This window comes from Pelophylax lessonae (genome assembly GCF_965119305.1).
Source record: "Pelophylax lessonae genome assembly, chromosome: 2".
Lineage (NCBI taxonomy): Eukaryota > Metazoa > Chordata > Amphibia > Anura > Ranidae > Pelophylax > Pelophylax lessonae.
Window position 1 is genome coordinate 111,544,074 of NC_138769.1, and position 15,741 is coordinate 111,559,814.

Consider the following 15,741-nt stretch of genomic DNA (forward strand, 5'->3'; position numbering starts at 1 on the left):
GTCAGAGTCCCCCTTAATAATGCCGTCGGAGTCCCCCTTAATAATGCCGTCGGAATCCCCCTTAATAATGCGGTCAGAGTCCCTCTTTAATAATGCCATCGGAGTCCCCCTTTAATAATGCAATTGGAGTCCCCCTTTATAATGCCGTCGTAGTCCCCCTTAATAATGCTGTCAGAGTCCCCCTTTAATAATGCCGTCGGAGTCCCCCTTTAATAATGCCGTCGGAGTCCCCTTTAATGTGCCCCGATAAGAGCTGTGTTTGTGTTCTCTAATCAGACAATATTCCTATATATATATATATATATATATATATATACACAGGACAATAAGTCGCGCTAAATAAAGAACAAAAAGAAATGTCCCAAACAAAAATGTCCCAAGTTGTGAACGTGGATGAATAAATAAATGAATATTGTAGAGAAAAAGTGTTGAGAATCTTGATCAGCACAGACAGCAACCAAGGTCCCTTAGGAAATGTGCTTACCAGAAAGGCACTTAAAATTTGCGAAATTCATATGCCGAGGTGAATTCACATGCCAAGGAGATTGCGTGGAGTTTCTGCGTTGGATACTCGATGTAAAGTGTCATAAATCATATAAAGAAGAAAAACACTCCATAGCGTGATACCGTACAGAAAAAACTTGAAAATATTCAAATTAAATTCCACCACATAATGTGTGAGTATCCTTCACCAATTGTGAAGCTGCTTACCAGAAAAAATTAGATCACAAACATGAATATTTATCCCAGTGATAGGAAAGGAGGAGGAACCACCATCAAACATGCAGCCTCTTACCAGATTGAAATAAAGATCAGCATATATCCAAGTACATCTATTGCCAGCGAGACACCCAAAGACACCTTAAGCCTCTTACCAGACCACAGATATGATGCACAAATGTAGTCACTCTATGCGCTCCCCCAACGAGTAGACAGGTAGCCTCAGGGACCCAGTGATGCCGATGGATATAGCCACTTTAGGATCTCAGTAACCAGGGTATGCCAACAGACCAGCCCGGACAAAGAGAAAGGCGCCAATAGTGTAAAATCTTCAAACACACTTTATTATTAAAAGAAATGCACTTACAAGCAGGTAGTTGAACAGTCACGAAAGGGATGTGAAGCCGCCGGCCGGACGGCAAGCCGCATCCGCTCCCTCAATACGCTTCCGGGGATGATGTCAGCACGCCGTGACCTAACGGCGTTTCATCCAAGGAGACGTTATCAAAGGTGCAGACAGCGTGCTGACGCCATCTCTTATACTCCGATCACCCGGAAGTGAGCAAAACAATTCCGCCATTTTACTGGAGGCAGATGGTATAGAAGGACTCATAAACCACGTCAAATGCAACGGCTCAGTATCAAACTAAATCACCGCATAAACTAGGGATGAGTACCTCTAATTAGTGGATTATTCAATACAATGTATAATTGCAAATAAACAAATCAGAAAATCGACTCTTCAGGTCCCAGCGCCATCTAGCGTCCCGATAGGGGAAACACCATAAGTATCGAGCCACCAGCTGGATCTTAGAGAATCCCGAACAGCCAATCTACATACAGTAAATACCATAGGCATTCCATTCACTGATTATTATTACCAAACATTGTGAGGCTCTTGTCAGAGAGTCGATATTGGTCATCAGCATATATGACTCATAATTAAGAATCATGATATTAATAAGCAACTGAAACCAGTCAATAACCCCTGCAAGGAATAAATAGGATAAATAGCATCTGATTCTGAAAAAAAAAATTTTCTTACCAAAAATAAAAATTTTAAATAAAAGATACGTTCTCGTGCTGGTGGGTATCCCCACTTATGAACGGACAGCAGGCTATCAGAGTAAGTGATAAAACGAACTCTCACTTCTTCCACAATCTTATCCACAGCGAGAACATACCTCCACATGAGAATATCTATTGCACAAATATCTATCTAACTGCCTAATGTGACAGTCCATATAATGTAAAGCAGACATGGTCTGTACATGTGTATTAGTCTTATAAACGAAATAGTGGACCTGACCACAATCTTGATGGTCACACATGATTGTAACTTTATAAAAATAATAAAAATCAATAAAAAATTGTTATAAAAATATTAAAAAAATTTGAAAAAAGGGGTTATGGATCGGTAATAAATAGGTACCAGAGCCTCACAAACAAGTGCACGTCAATCAGGCCCACCTCAAAGTGAAAGCTCCAACAGAAGTACACCAATCAATGCCAGACTCCAATACAAATTATCAACAGAATAAAGGGGGGGTTAAGAATTGTCCAAAAATGCATTTACCTCCACATCAACGTTAAGGCCATAAGGCACATAACATTTTACACGATGTATCCAGGACATCTCAAGTCTGGAGATGCCCCTCATAAGAGGTTTGCCCCTCCAATGTGGCACAAATCTGTCAATGCCTAAAAATAGAGTATGTCTTGGGTCTTTATTATGGACAGCAGCATAGTGTTTGGAGACAGAGTGGTTAGCAAAGCCAATATATAGGTAGGACTAAGCGCCCCCCTTAATGTGAGGTTAAACGAGCATGTGGCAAATATTAGGAAGGGCTTTGCTAACCACTCTGTCTCCAAACACTATGCTGCTGTTCATAATAAAGACCCAAGACATACTCTATTTTTAGGCATTGACAGATTTGTGCCACATTGGAGGGGCGAACCTCTTATAAGGGGCATCTCCAGACTTGAGATGTCCTGGATACATCGTGTAAAATGTTATGTGCCTTATGGCCTTAACGTTGATGTGGAGGTAAATGCATTTTTGGACAATTCTTAACCCCCCCTTTATTCTGTTGATAATTTGTATTGGAGTCTGGAATTGATTGGTGTACTTCTGTTGGAGCTTTCACTTTGAGGTGGGCCTGATTGACGTGCACTTGTTTGTGAGGCTCTGGTACCTATTTATTACCGATCCATAAACCCTTTTTTCAAATTTTTTAAATATTTTTATAACAATTTTTTATTGATTTTTATTATTTTTATAAAGTTACAATCATGTGTGACCATCAAGATTGTGGTCAGGTCCTACTATTTCATTTATAAGACTAATACACATGTACAGACCATGTCTGCTTTACATTATATGGACTGTCATATTAGGCAGTTAGATAGATATTTGTGCAATAGATATTCTTGTGTGGAGGTATGTTCTCGCTGTGGACAAGATTGTGGAAGAAGTGAGAGTTCGTTTTATCACTTACTCTGATAGCCTGCTGTCCGTTCATAAGTGGGGATACCCACCAGCACGAGAACGTATCTTTTATTTTTATTTTTAATTTTTATTTTTGGTAAGAAAAAAACCTTTTTCAGAATCAGATGCTATTTATCCTATTTATTCCTTGCAGGGGGTTATTGACTGGTTTCAGTTGCTTATTAATATCATGATTCTTAATTATGAGTCATATATGCTGATGACCAATATCAACTCTCTGACAAGAACCTCACAATGTTTGGTAATAATAATAAGTGCATGGAATGCCTATGGTATTTACTGTATGTAGATTGGCTGTTCGGGATTCTCTAAGATCCAGCTGGTGGCTCGATACTTATGGTGTTTCCCCTATCGGGACGCTAGATGGCGCTGGGACCTGAAGAGTCGATTTTCTGATTTGTTTATTTGCAATTATACATTGTATTGAATAATCCACTAATTAGAGGTACTCATCCCTAGTTTATGCGGCGATTTAGTTTGATACTGAGCCGTTGCATTTGACGTGGTTTATGAGTCCTTCTATACCATCTGCCTCCAGTAAAATGGCGGAATTGTTTTGCTCACTTCCGGATATCCGGGTGATCGGAGTATAAGAGATGGCGTCAGCACGCTGTCCACACCTTTGATAACGTCTCCTTGGACGAAACGCTGTTAGGTCACGGCGTGCTGACGCCATCCCCGGAAGCGTATTGAGGGAGCAGATGCGCCTTGCCATCCGGCTGGCGGCTTCACATCCCTTTCGTGACTGTTCAACTACCTGCTTGTAAGTGCATTTCTTTTAATAATAAAGTGTGTTTGAAGATTTTACACTATTGGCGCCTTTCTCTTTGTCCGGGCTGGTCTGTTGGCATACCCTGGTTACTGAGATCCTAAAGTGGCTATATCCATCGGCATCATTGGGTCCCTGAGGCTACCTGTCTACTCGTTGGGGGAGCGCATAGAGTGACTACATTTGTGCATCATATCTGTGGTCTGGTAAGAGGCTTAAGGTGTCTTTGGGTGTCTCGCTGGCAATAGATGTACTTGGATATATCTGAACTCTGCTGATCTTTATTTCAATCTGGTAAGAGGCTGCATGTTTGGTGGTGGTTCCTCCTCCTTTCCTATCACTGGGATAGATATTCATGTTTGTGATCTAATTTTTTCTGGTAAGCAGCTTCACAATTGGTGAAGGATACTCACACATTATGTGGTGGAATTGAATTTGAATATTTTCAAGTTTTTTCTGTACGGTATCACACTATGGAGTGTTTTTCTTCTTTATATGATTTATGACACTTTACATCGAGTATCCAACGCAGAAACTCCACGCAATCTCCTTGGCATGTGAATTCACCTCAGCATATGAATTTCGCAAATTTTAAGTGCCTGTCTGGTAAGCACATTTCCTAAGGGACCTTGGTTGCTGTCTGTGCTGATCAAGATTCTCAACACTTTTTCTCTACAATATTCATTTATTTATTCATCCACGTTCACAACTTGGGACATTTTTGTTTGGGACATTTCTTTTTGTTCTTTATTTAGCGCGACTTATTGTATTTATATTGTTTTAAGGGTGTGGTCACACTTGAAGTCGCTGCTTTACGCTTTGTCACCTTTAGCGAGGTTATTACCCCGTTTATTCACATCCCCTGCCACGCCCCCTTAAAAGAGAGTTATACCAAAAAAATTATTACTAAAATCCACTAGTGCTTTTTTTTTTTTACCACTACTATTCCTTTTTTTTTTTTTTTTTTCAAATTCTTTATTGAAATATTCAAAAGCAACAAAAAACAAGAGTCACATATGGGAACATTAATAAATGCAGTATGACAGAAACATAACTGACTGTAGGTCAGTGAGAAAAGCATTATCGAGCAAAAAAGAAAACTTAGACGATCAGCATTTCAAAAGGAGAAACATTAACAGGAGGACTTACGTAGTCATCTAAGCTTGTAGACTAACACAGTGTGGTCACCATTCACATCAGCGCAGGCACAAAGTTGTGGGTCAGAACATCCACATAAAAATGGGCATCGAGGCCACTACTATTCCTTTATACTGACTTTGAAATATTACAAATGCAGCAATTTATACATTGGATGAAGGGTCAAGCACTGGGAAATGCTTTTTGAAAGATATAAAGTCCATTTTTTTAAAGCTATATAGATCAGACCATAATGACAAATGAGGAGGAAAGAGGAACAGAGGGACTTTGTTTTAAATCAGGGACTGTCCCTCGAAATCAGGGACAGCTGGGAGCTATGCAGAAAAGGGTGTTATAGGGTGTGTATTACCAGTCTGGACCATACTTCCCTCATTACTATACCACCTACTTCTTCCTTTAAGGTGACCATACACATTACAATCTGATTTTACCATCTCCTTTTGTTCTCCCATCAGCTACATAGATTGAACAATCAGATTGCATAGTGTATGCCCAGCTTTCTACAAGTACATAGGAGGGAGTGGATGGAGACAATCAGTTGTTAGGCCCCTTTGACATCTTCACATAGTGGGAACTCACTTTCCTGCACATGGGGGTTTTTTTTTGGGCATTTTGGAGAATTTCAGCTCGTCACGCATATGGCAGCCCATTCACTTTATTGGGCTGCCCTATGCACAACAATCGCCCAAAGGAGTGGAGCGTGGTGCGTTTTTTACCTTGCTTTTTAGTGCGTTTGTAGCTTGTTTCTGAAATGCACGAAAAAAACATGCAATTTCTGTGCATTTTGCCATGCGTTTGGAAACACACAGATGTGAATGGAGCCTCACTGTCCTTATGTAAACACACCAATTTCCCTTTCAGAAGAAGTGGGAGCGTGCGTTTTTTGCCTTGTTTTTCCCGTGACATGGATAGGTCAGCTCAATAACTCCAATAGGCTGTCCTACACATGGCAAAGTAGCTCATGGCACATTTTGGAATGGTGCGGGTTGCACGCTTTTTACTGTGCATTTTGCTGCGTTTGTCACCCATTTTTTTCCCTTGGCAAAATGTGTGTTTGATGTGCTGCTAACAATTAATGGAACTGAAAGCACAACTAGTTAATTTTAGATGTAAAAAGGCCATACAGTTTACAATCTGATTGTACAATGTCCTTTCAATTTACCAAAATTATGGAATAGGAGGACTCACCATCTATCCATTCACTCTGTATCCAATCAGGCAGGCCCTTGCACTACATCAGGGGTGTCTAACCTGCCAGCCGCATGCGGCTCCAGACAGTGGTGGGATTAAAAAATTTTAGTAACCAGTTCCGACTTTCAATGCACAGTGACCAGCGTGCCCCCTTTCAATGCAGAATGACCAGCATGCCCCCTTTCAATGCACAGTGACCAGCGTGCTCCCTTCAATGCAATGACCAGCGTGCCCCCTTCAATGCAGTGACCAGCGTGCCCCCTTCAATGCAGAGATCATCATTCGTGCCCCCATCAATGTAGAGACCAGCGTGCGGCGTGTCCCCTTCAATGCAGAGACCAGCGTGCCCCCTTCAATGCAGAGATCATCATTCGTGCCCCCTTTCAATGCAGAGACCAGCATGCCCCCTTCAATGCAGTGACCAGCGTGCCCCCTTCAATGCAGAGATCATCATTCGTGCCCCCTTCAATGCAGAGATCATCATTCGTGCCCCCTTCAATGCAGAGACCAACGTACCCCCTTCAATGCAGAGACCAACGTGCCCCCTTCAATGCAGAGTGAACAGCGTGCCAACTTGCCAAGCCCCCCCCTCTGAGACCAGTGCACTTGACTTACCTGTTGTAGCGGCGGCTTCTTCTCTTCAGTCCCCACGTCTCCTCGAGTCCTCCCGCCTCCTCCTCAGCCAATGGCATTGGGTTGGCCTTTCGGCCAATCAGGAAGAGGGTCTTAGACCCGCTTCCTGATTGGCCAGGAGGAGGATCCGTGTGACAATAGCGAATTTTCATTCGCTATTGTCACACAATGGGTGGGCTCGGGCGCATTGCTCTGCGCCCTGGGTCCACCCTTTCCTGAAGCCTACTAGAGCCAAATTGTAATAGGCAGGGACTGTCTGGGAGGCAGCGGCGCGGCGGCCTGGAGGAGAAAAGGGTGATGTCACTGGTTGCTAGACGCTAAGCGGCTCTAGCCTAGCAACCAGTGCAGTGTGTGGGCTCCGGCCGCCTCCCTGCAAAGAGAGAGCGCCGCCGCCGCGGCCACAAGCAGAGACAGAGGACAGAGAGAGCAGCAGAGCGATCAGGGGATGATATACAGATGGTCACAGGGTGGTTCTGCGAACTTCCAAATATTTAGTAACCGGTTCTGTGGAACCGGTGTGAACCGGCTGAATCCCACCACTGGCTCCAGAGCCTTTGCCGACACAGCAAACATAGCAGCTGTGGCAGCTTACATTGACAAGCCAGGCAAATGCATGCATGGAGGAATGCCGGGAAAGCTGTGCAAACATAGTTAATGGGTGAAAGGTGTGTGTGCTAATAAGATCAGCTGGTAAACTCCTTCCTGTATTTTACTGGTTTCTCCATCCTAAATCTATATACCAGAAAGTAATGAAACTTTCTAAGAAATGCAGGGGCTAAGGTAAGGCCTTGTCCTAAAAATCAAAGAAGCTTTTCTGCAACAGAGGTACATTAATGGTATATTAGTATACAGGTGAGCTTAAATTAAAAAAAAAAAGAAAGAAAGGGGAACTTAGCCTTTAAAATGATTGTAAAGTCTCTTTTTTTTTTTTTTTCTAGTTAAAAATAACAAACATGTTATACTTACCTGCTCTGTGCAGTGGTTTTGACAGAGCAGCCCAGATCCTCCTCTTCTTGAAACCCTCTTCTGTGATCCTGCTTGCTATGAGGGCACCAGAGCCAAGCCACAGCTCCCTGTGTCCATTCAGACACAGAGTTGTGGCCTGGTACCACCCCCTTTCTTTCCTTTATTGGCTAACTGACTTTGATTGATAGCAGTGGGAGCCAATGGCACCACGCTGCTGTCTCAGCCAATGAGGAGGGGAGTCCCCGGGCAGCCAAGACACTCCTGCAACATCGCTGGATCTAGTTGGAGCTCAGGTAAGTAGAAGGGGCTGAGGGGGGCTGCTGCACAGATGTATGTATAGAATGTATAGAATGCATTAAGATAAAAATACCTTCTGCCTTTACAATCACTTTAACTCTTCTGTACCTTATTGACCAAATCTGTATGTGTATGTGTAAATCTACCATGGGACATAAAAGGATAAACATTTTAGGACAGTTTTAACCCTTCCTGACTCTATCTAAGCTTTAAAATATGATTTTGGTTGACTTGGTGAACCTGAACTCTTCCTGAGAAAATCTGGTAAAGTGAAGGATTGGAGGCAGAATGGTCCAGCGAAAGACACTTTACAGTGAAAGCTTCCATATCACTGAGCCCTGTGATTCAAAAACCTAAAGTGACCTTCATGAACCTGGAGGTGTTAGCATAGCTTTGTTGTTAACTTTGGAATAGCTAAGATCCACCTAAACTCAATCCATTCTGCAGAAATTTAGCAGGCCTCTACACTTCTCTTATGCTAATCAGTTGATTCTGGAACCAGAACATTTGGGAATTCCACTGGATTTCTTAAAATATAATCATATGACAGATATTTGGCCTGGTGGTTATAGCTTTACTTATCTTGTAGCTCCAAGAATCTAAAGATCTAAAAGCAGCCCCATTGATGGGAAAATGTGGATCAACAGCAGTGCTAAAATACTTTATGAAAAGCTCTGTTTACTAAGGGCATCCAGGAATAGAGTGAAGTACAGTAGTTAAAACTTCCCATGGAATGCAATGCATTTGTTTTTTTTGCTGAAGAAAAGCCATCCTTAGAATAATATGCCTTGCAAATACAGACTTTGTGCCCTCTGCCCTGTGTATACCAGCTTTTGTAAACATCAGAACTCCTATTTCCCCTACAATTCAATGGGAATGCACAAGCAGGTCATATTCTGGTCAGAAGCAAATCTACTGGAGGTCAAATAAACCTGTGAAGAAACTCAGATGGAGCTCAGAAGTATCTCAAACTGTTCTCAAACACAAGCTTAATGCAACGGAAAAGCATACTATATTTGCTCATCTATACAAGCCCTAATGTTGCATCATGTATAAATGAGCAACCTTACATAGCACATCTCCATTTTTATCCAAAAGAACTTGATAATTACAAATTACTTGCAACCATGTTTAACTCAAAACACATTCATAAAATGTAGTTAATCTCTTCAACATCACAGTAAAAATGCAAGTGAGCACATAATGCCCCGTTTCCACTGAGCTTTCTGGTACGGTTCGGTAGGGTACGCTATTTATGCCGTTTCCATTGTGAATGGTACCCTAATTCCGAACCGTACCACTTTTTTGGGACCCTTTCGTTGGGGTACCAAGCACATTAGTACCGTACCAACAGGGTGGAGCTACACTACTGTAGAACTTTGATTGGTTGACAGAGAATGGTCTATCACAGCTTTCCTGCTACACCACGCCTATAATGAATGGGTACTATTAACAGTGGAAACACAAGGTGTACCGTTCCGAACCGTACCGTACTGAACCGAAGCGTACCGTACCACTCAGTGGAAACGAGGCATTAAGAAGTGGCTTGCACAAATAGGTGACCAACCAACCTAGAATTCGAGTGCAGCCCTTCAGCATAAAGTGCATCAAAGATGTATATAACAAATGGTGCATAAATATAAACACATGAAACAAAAGTGCATCCAACTGTAATTATATATGAAAACCTTATAAAGGAGCCACTATAGTGGCCATTAGGCTCCATTCACACCTGAGCGTATCATTTCAGGTGTTTTTTCAGGCGTTTTTTCAGGCTTCCTTTTGGGGGTATTTTCAGGGGTTTTTCAGACGTTTTTTGCAGGTGTTTAGAGGCAGGAATTGACATCTAACAAAAACGCTTGTAATCTGCCAAAAAAGAAGCTCATGTACTTTTTTGAGCTTCAGGCATTTTGCTTCAGGCGACAAAACACTCATATGTGAACAGAGGCCATTGAAATTAATAGGATTTTTCTTGTTGGGCGTTTTGAGACTTCAGAGATAAGCGTTGAAAAACGCTCAGGTGTGAACAGGGCCTTAGGTGCAAATGTTAGCAAACATTCAGAAAGTCCAATAAAAGTCCCAAAGTAGCAAAACATGCACTTGAGACCTTTATTAGTCTTTATTATAAGACCAGATGAAGATTTTTAATAAACTTTCCAAAACGTCTCCTGTTGTTATTTACACACACTGCCTTTTATGGGGTGAATGGGTAGGGGTACAGTGTACCCCATACCCATTCACATAGGAAGGGGGTCCGGGATCTGGGGGGCCCCCTTGTTAAAGGGGGCTTCCAGAATCCGATGAGCCCCCTGCCCGCAGACCCCCACAACCACCGGCCAGGGTTGTGGGGAAGAGGCCCTTGTCCTCATCAACATGGGGGCAAGGTGCTTTGAGGTGGGGGGTGCAGAGCTCCCCCTGCCCCAAAGCACCAACACCCCCCCCCCATGTTGAGGGCATGTGGCCTGGTATGGTCCGGGGGGGGGGGGGCACTCGCTCGTCCCCTCCCCCTTCCTGCCCTACCGGGCTGCATGCTCGGATAAGGGTCTGGTATGGATTTTGGGGGGGACCCCACGCTGTTTTTTCGTCGTGGGGCTACCCTCAAATTCCATGCCGGACCCGAAGGGCCTGGTTTGGAACCTGGGGGGGACCCCCACGCCATTTTTTTCCCATTTTTGGCGTGGAGTTCCCCCTTACGATTCTCACAGCGCAAGTGGCGCTGCAAGTCGGATCATCCTGATCCGACTTGCGGTGCGACTTCCATTCAAATCAATAGGCTCCCATAGGGAAAAAACGTATAACGTGGCTGAACGTATGTTCATCACGTTCGGTCACGTTTGGTCATGTTCAGCCACGTTTCTGCATTTCTGCGTTTCTGCATTTCAAACGCCGGGAAACACACGTTTGAACGCAAATAATTGCGTTCCAAAAAACGTCCCTGAACTCAACTGCCTGCAAATGACTGTAAACGACCATGTGTACATGGACAGATAAGATAACATGCAGGTGGGTTCAGGGGCTTCTAAAAAAAACCCGCCAAACTGCTCCTAAACGGCCATTTACAACGTCCTCTGTACATGGAGCCTTATCCAGAAAAACCATGGGCATTGGCAAATAATCTCCAACAGCGACATGTCTGTGCAAGATTTTACCTACATGCTTTTCTGTGTTCCATTTTAGACTTGTTTACATACACTAATAAATGGTCTATTTTCTTTTTGCCTTAAAGAGGAAGTAAACTCTTCCCCCCCCCCCCCCAAGTAGTAAATGCATAATGTGCTAGTATGCATCGCATACTAGCACATTATGTGACACTTACCTGCAACGAAGCCCGAGTTGTCCTTGCTGCCGGCCGCATCCATCTTCACCCGTCTTCCTTACTCTGGCTGTATTACTGGCAGAAGCCGCATGATATTATTCCCACGCATGCGCGGGGGAGCCCCCAGTCACGGCACAGGGCTCTGAAGAAACGGCACGGGTTGCCGTTTCTTCAGAGCGCATGCGCCGATGGCGTCATCGGGTGCATGCAATGTAAATATCTCCTAAATGGTGCAAGTTTAGGAGATATTTACAGCACCTTTAGGTAACCCTTACTGTAGGCTTACCTATAGGTAAAGTCATCAAAGTGGGTTTATAACCACTATAAGAAAGCACACTAATAAAGCAGCCTTTTCAAAACTTTTCTTTTATCCTGACTTTTCAAAAAGCTGCATACTATTTTAGTGGATTTTTTTTTCATACTGATTGCATTAACTGACTTAAGGTGCCCACTGACATTAAAAGGGTATTAAACCCAAAAGCAAACATTTATTATATTGCAGCTTACCAATTCTTATATGTGATGGCAGAATTACTTTTCTTTATTAGGCTTTCTTTCCTTAATTTGTGCCTGTGATATGGCCAGTAAAGCCCCGTACACACGTAGCAATTGTCGGCCGTAAATATTCGGCCGCCGAACGATCGGCCGATTGTAGGCTTGTTAGTATGATGCTTTCGACAACCGACAGCGAATTTTTGGCCGAACAGAATCTGGCGTGCAGACTTTAAAATTTTTGTTGGCCGTCACCAGAACGGCCGATTGTTCGCCAGTCAGTACAGAATTCGGCCGACAAACAGCAGATTAGCAAGACTGGGTATGCTCAGAAAAGAAAAACACACGGAAAGTTAACCATCACATGACATCACTTCTGCAGTCGGCTGTTGTTGGCCGACAAAATTAGTGTGCAGTCTTTAGCACTTTTCAGCCGACAGGACAGCCCTGGACAAAAGACGGCCGATCGTTCGGCCGACATTCGGTACGTGTGTACGGGGCTTAAGTCTGTAGTTTTTCAGCAAAACAAGATGTCTTGCAGATGTAGCAGTTACAGGTTTGATGCAAACCATTTATAACTGACAGGGGTGCTTACAATGATCTGCTTTTATCTCTTTATATAAAACCTTTACCCCAAAAAGAAAAAAAATATTTGCTGTAACTGCCTAATGTGCAAACTGGAGTTTGGCTTCAGTTTGTTAGTGTAATCAAAACCTGCTAGCATATTTAACACACCCCCCCTCTCCCCAGATTAACATGGCTACTGTCCAAAGGTGCCCCCCACCCCTTTATCCAGAGTGGGGGCACTCTAACACAGGAATTGTGTTACTAGACAGATCACCAGGTAAAAATAGTGAGAGAAAATGCCAAGAAAAAACAAAACAAATACAGCCACCGGATCTAATGATTGGTAAACAATAATATATTACATTTTTCGTTTTAGGTTCAATTCCACTTTAACCACTAGACGGCTGCCCGCCCGCTGCAGATTTACTGCGGCAGGCAGCCGCTCCTGGGCAATGCGATGTAGCTCTACGTAGTTCGCTCTCAGGAGGCTAGGGGGCGAGCGCGCGCCGCCAGCGACTCGCTCCCGCCCCCACTCGTCAGCCGGGGAGCCAGTGCATGTGTCAGGTGGCTCTGACACCGGCAATCTTCCCCCGCTGACAGAGAAGTACAGGCGGCTGATGTAAACACAGCCATCCGTCCTTCTCCCTGCAATGATCACAGAGGTCATGTGATCCTGCTATATAGGTTTACATGATCATCTCACAAGCCCAACCCCCCACAGTTAGAATCACTTCCCTAGGCTTTCATTTAACCCCTTGATCACCAATAGCATTAACCCCTTCCCTGCCAAAGGCATTATTACAGTAACAGTGCATATTTTTAGCACTGATTACTGTAGTAATGTCACTGGTACCCCCAAAAGTGTCAAAAATGTCAGTCAGGGGTACGATCTGTTCGCCACAATGTCGAAGTCCCGCAAAAAATCGCAGATCCCCGCCATTACTAGTAAAAATTAATGACATAAATCTTTCCCGTAGCTAGTAGATGCAATAACTTTTGCGCAAACCAATCAAAATACGCTTATTGTGATTTTTCTTTTTTGCAAAAATATGTAGCAGAAAACAAATTGGCTTAAAATGTTAAAAAAATTTGATTTTTAACATTTTTTTTTTGGGAATGTTATATAGCAGACTGTAAAAAATATTGCTTTTTTTTTTTTTTCAAAATTGTCGCTCTTTTTTAGTTTATAGCGCAAAAATAAAAATCGCACAGGTGATCAAATACCACCAAAATAAAGTTATATTTGTGGGGAAAAAAGAATGTCAATTTTATTTGGGTACAGCGTCGCACGAACGCGCAATTGTCTGTTAAAATAACACAGTGCCGAATCGCAAAATAGGGCCTGGTCATTAAGCAGGAAAATCTTCCAGGGCTAAAGTGGTTAATGACAATCTAGCAATGCAGCTTTTATAGGTCAGATCCATAATCTATTTTCTATAGGGCAACACATGACAGGGAACAACATGATCAAACAGGCTTTCCCAGTGTCACAATGATCTCGGCATGATCCCTCTTCCCTATATTGCACTAAAAAGAAGTACCTATGGTAAAAGAGTGCACCACTTTAGGGGAGAAGTTGGCCCAGGAGACATTGTAAGGCAGTCAGATTGTGCTTGGACATTTTAATATTCTTTAATAGAGCTTTATGTATTAGGCAGCTGTTCACCTCATTCTTTATGTGTTGTATGTTAAACATTTATATCATTTTATCATTCTAACACATTGCTTGTACTGGCCATATACAGCTTCTACATGTACTTTAGTCATTTCTGCAATTCTGACCCAGCTTTGTCTAATGGCAGGTTAGGTTCTCACCCAAAACGTGGCCCCTGATCCTTCCAGAGGGCCACACTATAGCAGTTCTGTTTTGTACATTGAAGTACATTAGGGGATGTTAATAAGACTGGAGAAGAAAAAATCTGGAGCAGCTGTGCATGACAACCAATCACGTTCTAGCTTTTTTTTTTTCAAAGCTTATCTGAGCAAGCTGAAGTTAGAAGCTGATTGGTTACAACACACAGCTGCTCCGGATTCTTTCTGCTCCACTTGTGTCAAGTTGGGTAGCCAATTTAAAAGTGGAATATAATAATAACCCCCAGCATTGGTGCCAGTGATTACAATAATAACCCCCAGCATTGGTGCCAGTGACCAAAATATTATCCCCCAGCATTGGTGTCAGTGTCTGCAAAAATAACCGTTAACATTGGTCTCAGTAACGCAATAACCTCCAGCATTGGTGTTAGGGACTGCAAAATTCCTCCCCAGAAAGTATTGGTGACAGTGACCACGATATTAACCCCCAGCATTGGTGTCAGTGGCTGAAATAATAACCCCCCGCATTGGCGTTAGTGTCCACAGTAGTCACCCCCAAATTTGTGCTTAGTGGCATTGCCTTTTCAAACCTCCATCACTGGTAGTTAGTGACAATGCAGTTAACCCCCCTTAACTCCTCCCTGCCTTGATAGTCAGTGGCAGCGCTCTTACACATCGCCCCCTGCCTCTTCTGCATTGGAGGTCAGTGGTAGTGCTGTTAACACCCCCAATTGGTGGAAGGTGGCAATGGCACACGCTCCATCATTGCTCTCTCTCTCTGATAACATCAGGCCAGGACTTGCTTCTATTGTCCTACATAGATCACTCCACCTGACAGTAATAGCTTCATAGTTCCAGGTCTGGGAACACAGAGCTCCCCAGCGCCCAGAATCCTGCTGCCATTTTGCACTGGTGCCCAAGGTGGCTGACCCTGCCCAGGATGCTATGGGCTGCACAGAGAAAACCTGCAGGCTGTAATTGTCCCACAGGCTGCATGATAGGCACCAGGGATGTCACAGCTTTTCATTTTAACAGGGTTGGAACTTTTTAACACAATTTTATCACAGTTGCTGCATGTACATAAAGCAGTTCTAACTCTCAAAAGACTCCAGCTTCACAGCAGTATCGCAGACAAGGTGAGCTACTGTTGTCTGAAATTTTAAGCACATTTCCAGCTAAAACAGTAGTACTTTTGCTCTGTGCCCCCACTGAGGAGATATTCTCAGTGACAACTGTTTCCTCCTTCAGCTGTCATAGAAAGAGCAAGTTAAGTGAAACCTCTTTAACAAAAGTTATGAACAGCAATAAAAA

At 43.2% G+C, this 15,741-nt stretch overlaps 1 protein-coding gene across 1 annotated transcript in view; it reads right to left on the reverse strand.

The window, feature by feature from the left end:
• CLTRN (collectrin, amino acid transport regulator) overlaps positions 1-15,741 on the reverse strand; it is a 100,406-nt gene that overhangs the window by 79,612 nt on the left and 5,053 nt on the right. The gene's annotated exons all lie outside the window — the stretch shown is intronic.